The sequence below is a fragment of the Giraffa tippelskirchi genome, chromosome 11 (assembly GCF_054371585.1).
Source record: "Giraffa tippelskirchi isolate mGirTip1 chromosome 11, T2T-mGirTip1v1.2.pri, whole genome shotgun sequence".
Classification (NCBI taxonomy): Eukaryota; Metazoa; Chordata; class Mammalia; order Artiodactyla; family Giraffidae; genus Giraffa; species Giraffa tippelskirchi.
In genome coordinates, this window is record NC_137285.1 from 79734604 (window position 1) to 79746365 (window position 11762).

Consider the following 11762-nt stretch of genomic DNA (forward strand, 5'->3'; position numbering starts at 1 on the left):
CCCCAAATTCAATACAATCTCTATCAAATTACCAATGCCTTTTTCTCAGAACTTGAACAAAACATTTATGATTTCTTTTTTATTGTTTTACAAATTTTATTTTTATCTTTTTAAAAACTGTGTTTCAGGAGTACAGCATTATGATTTGACATCTATGTACACTACAGAGTGAGTGAACCAGTGAAGCTGCTCAGTCGTGTCTGACTCTTTGCCATCCCATGGACTGTAGCCTACCAGGCTACTTCATCCATGGAATTTTCCAGACAAAAGTACTGGAGTGGGTTGCCATTTCCTTCCCCAGGGGATCTTCCTGACCCAGGGATCGAACCCAGGTCTGCTGCATTGCAGGGAGATGCTTTACCGTCTGAGCCACCAGGGAAGCCCTACAGAGTAATCACTACCACAAATGTAGTTGCCATATATCATCTCCTTCACCCAATTTATCCGCTCTCCTTCATTTTCCTTCTGATAACTACTAATCTAAAGCGATGACAAACCTAGAGATAGTGTTGAAAAGCAGAGACATTACTTTGCCGACAGAGGTCCGTCTAGTCGAAGCTATGGTTTTTCCAGTAGTCATGTAGGGTTGTGAGAGTTAGACTCTAAAGAAAGCTGAACGCCGAAGAATTGATGCTTTTGAACTGTGACGTTGGAGAAGACTCTTCAGAGTTCCTTGGACTGCAGGGACATCAAGCTAGTCAATCCTAAAGGAAATCAGTCCTGAATGTTCATTGGAAGGACTGAAGCCAAAGCTGAACCTCCAATATTTTGGCCACCTGTTGTGAAGAACTGACTCATTGGAAACTATCCTGATGCTGGGAAAGATGGAAGGCAGGAGGAGAAGGGGACAGCAGAGAATGAGATGGTTGGATGGCATCCCTGACTCAATGGACATGAGTTTGAGCAAGCTCTGGCAGTTAGTGATGGACAGGGAAGCCTGGCATGCTGCAGTCCGTGGGGTTTCAAGGAGTTGGACATGACTGGGCGACTGAACAACACCAACCACTAATGTGTTCCATTTGTTTATATTTGTTTGTTCATTTGTTTTGCTTTTAGATTCCACATATGGGTGAAATCATATGGCATTTTTCTTTCTCTCTCTGATTTATCTTAGCATAATACTTTCAAGGTCTATCCATGTTTATTGTAAATAGCAGGGTTTTATTCTTTTTTATGGTTGAGTGATATTCCATTAGAACTATTGCTTTTCTTGCCCTCCCCTAAGTCTTCCATAATCTCTTTTTATACCCTCTCCTGCTACTGTCCACCTTTACCACAGTGCTCTAGGCACAAAGATTTTGCTACTTTAACATGCCAAGTAAGCGCACTACTTTGGGTCTTTGTCTTTGTTTTCCTTTTGCTTGCAATCTCATTACCAAGATTGCTGAATTTTGCTTCCTCTCCTACTTTGAGAATCTACTGAAATATAAGGATTTTTGCTGGTATTTTCTTGACTATATGATTTTTTCAAAAATTTATTTATTTTTTAATTGACGGATAATTGCTTTACAGGATTTTATTATTTTCTGTCAAACATCAACATGAATCAGCAATAGATGTACAGAGGTCCTCTCTCTCTTAAAACTCCCTCCCATCTCCCTCCCAATCCCACCATTCTAGATTGTTACAGAGCCCCCATTTGAGTCATACAGCAAATGCCCATTACTCATCTGTTTTGCATATGGTAGTGTGAGTTTCCATGTTACTCTCTCCATACATCTCACCCTCTCGTCCCCTCTCCCTGAAGTCTGTTCTCTGTTTCTCCATTGCTGCATTGCAAATAAATTCATCAGTATCATCTTTCTAGATTCCATATATATGTGTTATATCTTTCTCTTCTGACTTACTTCACTCTATTTAATAGACTCAGGGTTCATCCACCTCATTAGGACTGACTCAAATGCGTTCCCTTTTGTGGCTGAGTAATATTCCACTGTGTATATGTACCACAGCTTCTTTATCCATTCATCTGTCAATGTACATCTAGGGTGCTTCCATGTTCTAGCTATGGTAAATAGTGCTGCAATGAACAATGGGACACGTGTCTTTTTCAGCTTTGGTTTCCTCCGAGCATATGCCTAGGAGTGGGATTTCTGGGTCATATGGTGGTTTTATTTCTAGTTTTTTAAAGAAATCTTCATACCGTCTTCCTTAGCGGCTGTATCAATATACATTCCACCAGCAATGCAAGAGGGTTCCCTTTCCGCCACATCCTCCAGTAAATAGCACAGCACAAAAAGTGATCTCTCACAGTTCCTGTGTATTTTTCATTGTGTTTATCACAATACCATAAAGCTTGAATAACACCACGGGACCCATACAAAATGCCACAAGTGATGCTGAAAGTGTTCCCAAGAAGCAAAGTCATAACTTTATAAGGAAAATTTGAATTACCCGATATGCAGAGTAGATTAAGTTTAACAACTGTGGTTACCTGCCATTTCAAAACACATGGATTCAGCCTAAGGATCACTATAAAAAAAGGAAAAGGAAACCTCTGAGCCTGCATCAGCAGGCTACATCAGCAGGTGTGAAAACCTCGTACATTTTGCAAATTATTTTTTTAATGTTTTTTATTGGATTATAATTGCTTCACAATGTTGTGTTAGTTTCTGCTATGTAACAAAGTGAATCAGCTATATGTATACATATACCCTCTCCCCCTTGAGCCTCTCTCCTACCCCACACTCCATCCTATCCTTCTAGGTCATCACAGAATACTGAGATGAATTCCACGCAGCTTCCCGCTACCTGTCCTACACGTGGCAGTGTGTGTATGTCAGTGCCATTCTCCCAGTTCATTCCACCCTCCCCTCCATTTTCCCCATGTCCATTGGTCCATTCCCTATGTCTATATCTCTATTCCTGCCCTGAAAATAGGTTCATCAATATCATTTTTTTCTAAATTCCATATATAAATACATATATATATATGTTTTAATACATGAAATTTGTTTTTCTCTTTCTGAATTACTTCACTGTATCTGATAGACCCTAGGTTCATTCACATCACTACAAATGACCCAATTTCATTCCTTTTACAACTTCTTTATCCATTCCTCAGTTGATGGACATTTATGTTGCTTCTATGTTCTGGCCTAGTGCTCCAGTGAATACTGGGGTGCATGTTGAATTATGGTTTACTCAGGGTGTTGGCCAATACTGGGATTGCTAGGTCATATGTTAGTTTTATTTCTAGTTTTTTAAGGAAACTCCATATTCTCCATAGTGGTTGTTATCAATTTACATTCCTATCAACAGTGCAAAAGGGTTCCCTTTACTCTACATCCTCCCCAGCATTTATTGTTTGCAGATTTTTTTGATGATGGCCATTCTGACTGATGTGAGTTGATACCTCATTGTAGTATTGTAGTTTTGATTTGCATTTCTCTAATAATGAGTGATGGTGAGCATCTTTTCACGTACTTATTGGCCATCTGTGTGTCTTTTTGAAGAAATGTCTGTTTAGGTCTTCCACCTATTTTTTTATTGTGTTGCTTACTCTTTTATATTGAGCTGCATGAGCTGCTTGTATACTTTGGAGATTAATCCTTTGTCAGTTGCTCATTTACAATATTTTCTCCCAGTGACTGCAGCCATGAAATTAAGATGCTTGTTCCTTGGAAGAAAAGCTATGACAAATCTACACAGTGTATTAAAAAGCAGAGACATTACTTGCTGACAAAGGTCCATCTAGTCAAAGCTATGCTTCTTCCAGTAGTCATGTATGGATATGAGAGTTGGACCATAAAGAACTCTGAGTGCGGAAGAACTGATGTTTTCAAACTGTGGTGTTGAAGAAGACTCTTGAGAGTCCCCTGGACTGCAAGGAGATCAAACCAGTCCATCCTAAAGGAAATTAGTCTTGAATATTCATTGGAAGGACTGATGCTGAAGCTGAAGCTCCAATACCATGACCACCTGATGTGACGAACTGACTCACTGGAAAAGACCCTGATGCTGGCAAAGATCGAAGGCAGGAGGAGAAGGTGATGACAGAGGATGAGATGGTTGGATTGGGACCGGCCAAAGCGACCCCATTTTCATAGATGCGAGAGTTTTTATTTTGCCTGTGGCAGTTCTGCTCCAGTGAGGGTTGAGCATGAAGGTAGTGCAGCTGCTTGGGTCCTGGGGACCCTGGTGGCGCCAAGTGTACAGGGACATGGACTGCCTCCGCTGCAGGAGTTAAGGCCCTATCAGAGTCTTTTTCAAACCTCTGGCCGCTGGTGATCAGAAGGCCTCTTTGGCTAGTCTTTCTCTATTGCTCTGCCCATTCAGGCACTTAGAGGGCTCCCTTGTCTGGGGTCCTTCTCTGCTGTTCAGTGAGTCAGGCACATAAAGTGGCCCTCCCGGCTGGCGTCCTACTCTGTTGTTTGGTGCACATAGTATAGTCATTTTCACAATATTGATTCTTCCTACCCAGGAACATGGAATATCTCTCCATTTGTTTATGTCATCTTTGATCTCTTTCATCAGTGTCTTATAATTTTCCATTTACAGTTCTTTTTTCTCCTTAAGTAAGTTTATTCCTAGATATTTTATTCTTTTTGTTGCAGTGGTGAATGGGATTGATTCCTTAGTTTCTCTTCCTGATTTGTCATTGTTAGTATATAAGAATGCAAATGATTTCTGTATATTGACCTTTTATCCTGTGACTTTACTGAATTCACTGATTAGCTCTAGTAATTTTCTGATAGTTTCTTGTGGGTTTTCTATATATAGTATCATGTCGTCTGCAGACAGTGAGAGTTTTATTTCTTCTTTTCCAATCTGTATTCTTTTTATTTCTTTTCCTTCTCTGATTGCTTTAGCTAGGACATCCAAAACTATGTTGAATGATAGTGGTGAGAGTGAACACCCTTGACTTCCTGACCTTAGAGGGAGTGCTTGCAGTTTTCACCATTGAGAATAATGTTTGCTGTGAACTTATCATATATGGCCCTTTCTATGTTGAGGTAGGATCATTCTTTGCCCATTTTTTGAAGTGTTTTTATCATAAATACGTGCTGAATTTCGTCAAAGGCTTTTTCTACATCTATAGAGATGATCATATGGTTTTTATTTTTCAATTTGTTAATATGGTTTATCACATTGATGGATTTGCATATATTGAAGAATCCTTGCATCCCTGGAATAAACCCAACCTGACCATGTGTCTGATTTTTTTTTAATGTGTTGTTGAATTCTGTTTTCTAGAACTTTGTTGAGGATTTTTACATCTCTGTTAATCAGTGACACTGGCTTGTAGTTTTCTATTTTGTATTGTCTTTGCCTGGCTTTGGTATCAGGGTGATTGTGGCCTGATACAGTGAGTTTGGAAGTATTTCTTTCTCTATAATTTTTTAGAAGAGTTTCAGAAAAATAGGCATTACCTTTTCTCTAATGGTTGCTAGAATTTCCCTGTGAAGCCATCTGGCCCTGGGCTTTTGTTTTTTGGGGAGTTTTTGATCACAACTTCGATTTCAGTGTTTGTAATTGTTTTGTTCCTAATTTCTATTTCTTCCTGGTTCAGTCTTGGGAGGTTGAACTTTTCTAAGAATCTATCCATTTCCTCTAGGTTGTCTATTTTATTAGCATATAGTTGCTCATAATATTCTCTTATGATCCTTTGTATTTTTGTGTTGTCTGTTGTAACCTCTCCTTTTTCATTTCTCATTTTTAAAATTTTTATCCCTTTTCTTTTTGATGAGTCTGGCTAAATGTTTGTCAGTTTTGTTTTTCATCTCAAAGAACCAGCTTTTAGTTTTATTAATTTTTGCTATTATTTCCTTCTTTTCTTTTTATTTTATTTCTCCTCTGATCTTTATGATTTCTTTCCTTCTTCTTTTTACTCCTCCTTTAGATGTCAAGTTAGGTTGTCTATTTGATGCTTTTCCTGTTTCTTGAGGTAGGATTGTATTGCTATAAACTTCCCTCTTAGAACTACTTTTGCTGAATTCCATAGATTTTGGGTCATCGTGTTTTCTTTGTCATTTGTTTCTGGGAATCTTTGGATTTCCATTCTTATTTCTTCAGTAACCTCTTCTTTGTTTAGTAATGTACTGTTTAATCTCCATGAGTTTGTATTTTTTGCAGTTTTTTTCCCCTGTAGTTGATACTTAGTCTCAGAGTTGTGGTCTGAGAAGATTCTTGATACAATTTCAATTTTCTTAAACTTACTGAGGCTTAATTTGTGGCCCAGGATGTAGTCTATCCTTAAGAATGTTCTTTGTGGACTAAAGAAGAAAGTTTATTCTTCTGCATTTGGATGTAAAGTCCTGAAGATACAAATTAGGTCCATTTTTTCTAATGATTCATATAAGGGTTGTGTTTCCTTGATGATTCTCTGTTTTGATGATCTGTCCATTGGTGGAATTTGGGTGTTAAAGTCCCTTACTATTATTGTGATACTGTCAACTTCCCCTATTATGCCTGTTATTGTTTGCCTTATGTATTGAGGTGCTCTATGTTGGGGCATAAATATTTATAATTGTTATGTCTTCTTCTTGGATTGATCCTTTGAACACTACGTAGTGTCCTTCTTTGTCTCTTAAAATATGCTTTATTTTGTCTGAAATAAGGATTGCCACTCCAGCTTTCTTTTGGTTTCCATTCACATGGAATATCTTTTTCCATCCTTTTACTTTGAGTCTGTTTGTGTCTCTAGGTCTGAGGTGGGTCTCTTTTAGGCAGCATGTATATGTGTCTTGTTTTTGTATCCATTCAGTTAGTCTTTATCTTTTGGTTGTTGCATTTAATCTGTTTACATTAAAAGTATTGATTTATATGTCCCTATTGGCATTTTCTTAATTGTTTTGTATTTGTTTTTGTAGGTCTTTCCTTTCTCTCATGTTTATTAGCTATGTAACTCCCTTTAGTATTTGTTGTAAGGCTGGTTCAGTGGTGCTAAATTCTCTTAACTTTTGCTTGTCTGTAAAGCTTTTGATTTCTCCATCAGTTTTGAATGAGATCTTTGCAGGGTATAGTAATCTTTGTTGTAGATTGTTTTCTTTAAGTACTTTAAATATATCCTGACATTCCCTTTGGCCTGCAGAGTTTCTGCTGAAAGATATGCTTTTAATCATATGGGTTTTCCCTTGTATATTACTTGTTGCTTCTCCCTTGCTGGTTTTAATATTCTTTGTGTTTAATATCTGTTAGCTTGATTAATATGTATCTTGATGTTTTCTCCTTGGGCTTATCCTGTAAGTGGCTCTGTGCTTCTTGGATTTGATTGACTATTTCCTTTCCCATGTTGAGGAAGCTTTCAACTATCATTTCTTCAAAAATTTTCTGTGTCTTTCTTTTCTTCTTCCTCTGCAACCCCATTAACTCAAATTTTGGTGCATTTAACATTGTCTCAAAAGTCTCTGAGGCTATCCTCAATTCTTTTCATTCTTTTTCTTTATTCTGCTTTCAGCAGTTATTTCTACCATTCTGTCTTCTGGCTCACTTATCCATTCTTATGTCTCAGTTATTCTGCTGTTGACTGCTTCTCAGTTCAGTTCAGTTCAGTTCAGTTGCTCAGTCGTGTCCAACTCTTTGTGACTCCATGAACCGTAGCACGCCAGGCCTCACTGTCCATCAGCAATTCCCGGGGTCCATCCAAACCCATGTCCATTGACTTGGTGGTGCGTCCCCTTCTCCTCCTGCCCTCAATCTTTCCAAGCATCAGGGTCTTTTCAAATGAGTCAGCTCTTCACATCAGGTGGCCAATGTATTGGAGTTTCAGCTTCAACATCAATCCTACCAATGAACACACAGGACTGATCTCCTTTAGGATGGACTTGTTGGATTTCCTCGCAGTCCAAGGGACTCTCAAGAGTCTTCTCCAACACCACAGTTCAAAAGCATCCGTTTTCTGCACTCAGCTTTCTTTATAGTCCAACTCTCACATCTATACATGACCACTGAAAAAACCATAGCCTTGACTAGATGGACCTTTGAAACAACGTAATGTTTCTGCTTTTTAATATGCTGTCTAGGTTGGTCACAACTTTCCTTCCAAGGAGTAAGCGTCTTTTAATTTCTGCAATCACCATCTGCAGTGATTTTGGAGCCGAGAAAAAGCCACTGTTTCCACTCTTTCCCCATCTATTTGCCATGAGGTGATGGAACTGGATGCCATGAACTTAGTTTTCTAAATGTTGAACTTTAGGCCAACTTTTTCACTCTCCTCTTTTTCATCAAGAGACTTTTTAGTTCTTCTTCACTTTCTGTCAAAAGCGTGGTGTCATCTGCATATATGAGGTTATTGATATTTCTCCCTACAATCTTGATTCCAGCTTGTGCTTCTTTCAGCCCAGAGTTTCTCATGATGTACTCTGCAGATAAGTTAAATAAGCAGGGTGACAATATACAGCTTTGACGGACTCCTTTTCCTATTTGGAACCAGTCTGTTGTTCCATGTCCAGTTCTAACTGTTGCTTCCTGACTTGCATACAGGTTTCTCAAGAGTCAGGTCAGGTGGTCTGGTATGCCCATCCCTTTCAGAATTTTCCACAGTTTTTTTGTGATCCACACAGTCAAAGGCTTTGGCATAGTCAATTAAGCAGAAATAGATGTTTTTCTGGAACTCTCTTGCTTTTTCGATGATCCATCGGATGTTGGTAATTTGATCTCTGGTTCCTCTGCCTTTTCTAAAACCAGCTTGAACATCTGAAGTTCATGGTTCACGTATTGCTAAAGCCTGGCTTGGAGAATTTTGAGCATTACTTTACTAACATGTGAGACGAGTGCTATTGTGCAGTAGTTCGAGCAATCTTTGCCATTGCCTTTCTTTGGGATTGAAATGAAAACTGACCTTTTCCAGTCCTGTGGCCACTCCTGAGTTTTCCAAGTTTGCTGGCATATTGAATGGAGCACTTTCACAGCATCATCTTTCAGCATTTGAAATAGCTCAACTGGAATTCCATCACCTCCACTAGCTTTGCTCATAGTGATGCTTCCTAAGGCCCATTTGACTTCACATTCCAGGATGTCTTGCTCTAGGTGTGTGATCACACCATCGTGATTATCTGGATGGTGAAGATCTTTTTTGTACAGTTCTTCTGTGTATTCTTGCCACCTCTTCTTAACATCTTCTGCTTCTGTTAGGTCCCTACCATTTCTGTCCTTTATTGAGCCCATCTTTGCATGAAATGTTCCTTGACATCTCTAATTTTCTTGAAGGGATCTCTAGACTTTCCCGTTCTGTCGTTTTCCTCTATTTCTTTGCATTGATCACTGAGGAAGTCTTTCTTATCTCTCCTTGCTATTCTTTGGAACTCTGCATTCAAATGGATATTTCTTTCCTTTTCTCCTTTGCTTTCCACTTCCCTTCTTTTCACAGCTATTTGTAAGGCCTCCTCAGACAGCCATTTTGTCTTTTTGCATTTCTGTTTCTTGGGGATGGTCTTGATTCCTGTGTCCTGTACAATGTCATGAATCTCCGTCCATAGTTCATCAGGTACTCTATCAGATCTAGTCCCTTAAATCTATTTATCACTTCCATTGTATAATCATAAGGGATTTGATTTAGGTCATACCTGAATGGTCTAGTGGTTTTCCCCACTTTCTTCAATTTCAGTCTGAATTTGGCAATAAGGAGTTCACGATCTGAGCCACAGTCAGCTCCCAGTCTTGTTTTTGCTGACTGTATAGAGCTCTCCATCTTTGTCTGCAAAGAATATAATCAATCTGATTTTGGTGTTTACCATCTGGTGATGTCCATGTATGGAGTCTTCTCTTGTGTTGTTGAAAGAGGTTGTTTGCTCTGACCAGTGCATTCTCTTGGCAAAACTCTATTAGCCTTTGCCCTGCTTCATTCTGTACTCCAAGGTCAAATTTGCCTGTTACTCCAGGTGTTTCTTAACTTTGTACTTTTGCATTCCAGCCCCCTATAATGAAAAGGACATCTTTTTGGGGTGTTAGTTCTAGAAGGTCTTGTAGGTCTTCATAACGTAATACATAAATGCATGTTACATGCTGTCAAATACTTTTTTGCATCTATTGAGGTAATGAGGTGAATTTTATTCTGTCATGTTGATTCATATGGATATTGAATCATCCTTATATCCCTGGAATAAATTCCACTTTATCATGATGTGTGATCCTCTTTAAGTATGGTTGAATTGTGTTTGCTGCTATTTTGTTGAGGAATTTTGTGAGTGTTAATAAGGGTTGTTGGCTTTTAATTTCCTTTTATTGTAGTTTCTTTGTCTGTTTTTGGTATCAGGGTAATACTAACCATAGTAAAATACCCTTGGAAGTATTCCAGTCCCTTCAGGCTTTTGCAGAACTTTGAAAAGAATTGTTATAAACTCTTTTGTAAATATTTGGTAGAATTCATCTCTATATTCTTACTGTCCTGGACATTTTTGTTGGGAGTTTTTTGATTACTGCTTCAGTTTAATACTAGCATTCAGTACATTCAGTTTTTCTATTTCTTTCTGATACAGTCTTGGACAAGTGTTTGCTTCTGGCAATTTATCCATTGCTTCTAAATTAAACCAATTTGTTATAACTGTTCGTAGTAATCTCATAATTATTTGTATTTCTGTGATACTGGTTGTAACTTTTTTAAATTTCTAATTGTGTTTATTTGGGCCCTCTTTTTTCCTTAATGTGTTTGTCTGAAGGTTTATTGATTTTGTTTATATTTTCAAATAATCAACTTTTATTTCTACTGATCTTTTTGTTTGTTTTTAGTCTCTATTTTATTTGTTTCTTCTCATTATTTCTTTTCTTCTGCTGATTTTGGGCTTTCTTTGTTCTTTGTTCTTTTTGTTTTTTTTAAATAATTCCATTAGATGGAAAGGATTTGAGATATTTCTTGTTTGTTTATGTGAGCCTATGTCTGTTAAACTTCCCTCTTAGAATAGCTTTTGCTACATCCCATAAATTTTGGAAAAACTTGTTTCAATTTTCATTTTCTCAAGGTACTTTTTTGTTTGTTTCCTTTGTCGCCCCATTGGTTTTTTAGTAGTGTGTTGCTTAGTCTCCACATATTTGTGCTTCCTCCCCCCCACCCCAGCTTTCTTCCTGTTATTGGTTTTTAGTTTCATATTATAGCTGGTAAAAATGCTTGGTATAATTGCAGTCATCTTAAATTTACTGTGACTTGTTTTGTGGCCTAGCATATTATCTATCTTGGAGAAAGATCCATATGCATTTGAAAAGAATGTGTATTCTACTGGTTTTGGATGGAGTGTTCTATGGATATGTATTAAGTCCATCTAATCTAACATATAATTTAAAGCTGCTGTTTCCTTATTGATTTTGTGTTTGGATGATCTATCCATTGGTATAGGTGGCTATGTGCATCACTGTCAATTTCTCCCTTTTGTCAGTTAATATTTTCTTTATATTTAGATGCTCCTGTATTAGTTGCATGCATGTTTATGAATGTTATATCCTCTTCTTGAATTGACCCTTTTATCATTACACAATGTCCTTCTTTGTCTTTTAAGACTTTTGAATTGGAACATTTAGCCCATTGACATTTAAGTGATTATTGACGGGTGTGCACTTAATGACAATAAGTCATTTTGGTACTTGTGCTCTTGTTGTTTTCATAGTTCTCTTTTTTTCTCCTTTTAATGTTTCCCCTATGGCTTGATGATTTTCTTTGGTTTTATGTTTGGGTTCCTTCCTCTTTGTTTTTGTGTGTCTGTTGTAGGTTTTTGATTTGTGGTTACCATGAGTTTCATGTATATTGACCTATAAATATATCTGCTTGTTTGAAAGTCATTTAAGTTTAAACACATTATAAAAGCTCTATATTTTTTACCTTCCCCTCTACA